Below are 1012 nucleotides of genomic sequence, written 5' to 3'. Positions count from 1 at the left end.
CAATCCACTCACCTTGGCCTTCCAAAGCGCTGGGATTACAAGCTGAGCCACCGAGCCCGGCCTATTGTATTTTATTAATGTAGTTAGGTGTATTTTTAAAAATTCTTGGCCTGGCTCAGTGGCTCAGTTTGTAATCCCAGCACTTTGGGAGGCTGAGGCGAGTGGTTTGCCTGAGCCTGTGGGTTTCAGACCAGACGGGCAACTTAGTGAGACCTTGTCTCTACGATACATCAAAAATTAGCCAGGCATGGCAGCGCACACCTATAGTGCCGGCTACTTGGAAGGCTGAGGCAGAAGGATGACCAGAGCTCAGCAGGTCAAAGCTGGGGTGACCATGAGTGTGCCACTGCACTCCAACCTGGGCAACATAGAGAGATTCCAACTAAAAAAAAAAAAAAATTCTCAATCTGTAATTTAATTCTTTTGCTAAACTTTTAAAACTGCTTTTTTTTTGGACCTCAAGGACTTAGAATTGGACTAATCATGATCGTTGCAAGTAATTTACACTTATCATTGGCCCTTGCTTGGTTCTGGCCCTTTTTTATATATCCATCTATCCACTCTATCTCTCTGTCCATTCACTTGTAGTCAGCAGGCCTGATCCTTCCACCCAGCGAAGAAACTAGAATGATTATAATAACTTCGAGCTGCTCATTTGCTCCTTCTCTTTCTCATCCCTGCCTCCTTCCACTCAAGGGAACACCATCCTGAAGGATATTGGATTTGTCAAATGCTTTTATCAGTTGAGCTGATCATGTAGTTTTTTCCTCCTTTCATTCTGTTAATGTGGTGTATTATATTCTTTTTTCTCATGTTGAACCATCCTTGTATCCTGGAATAATTTAAACTTGTGTAATTTTAATATGGTCATATTTGTTATTTGATATAAAAGCTACTACTTTTGTTACTTACTATTTAAGAAGCCTTTAACAAGCCGGGCTCAGTGGCTCAACCTGTAATCCTGCGCCTTTGGGAGACTGAGGTGAGTGGATTGCCTGAGCCCATGGGTTCG

General features: G+C 42.5%; 1 protein-coding gene across 5 annotated transcripts in view; it reads left to right on the top strand.

Annotated features, from left to right (window-relative positions):
• The window catches only part of PRPSAP2 (phosphoribosyl pyrophosphate synthetase associated protein 2), a 54266-nt gene that overhangs the window by 16681 nt on the left and 36573 nt on the right, over nucleotides 1-1012 (top strand). The gene's annotated exons all lie outside the window — the stretch shown is intronic.

The sequence above is a fragment of the Carlito syrichta genome, unplaced genomic scaffold (genome assembly GCF_000164805.1).
Source record: "Carlito syrichta isolate Samal-C Ts95f unplaced genomic scaffold, Tarsius_syrichta-2.0.1 Scaffold143064, whole genome shotgun sequence".
NCBI lineage: Eukaryota > Metazoa > Chordata > Mammalia > Primates > Tarsiidae > Carlito > Carlito syrichta.
Note: the sequence above shows the minus strand (reverse complement) of the source record. Positions and strands in the feature narration are given on the sequence as shown.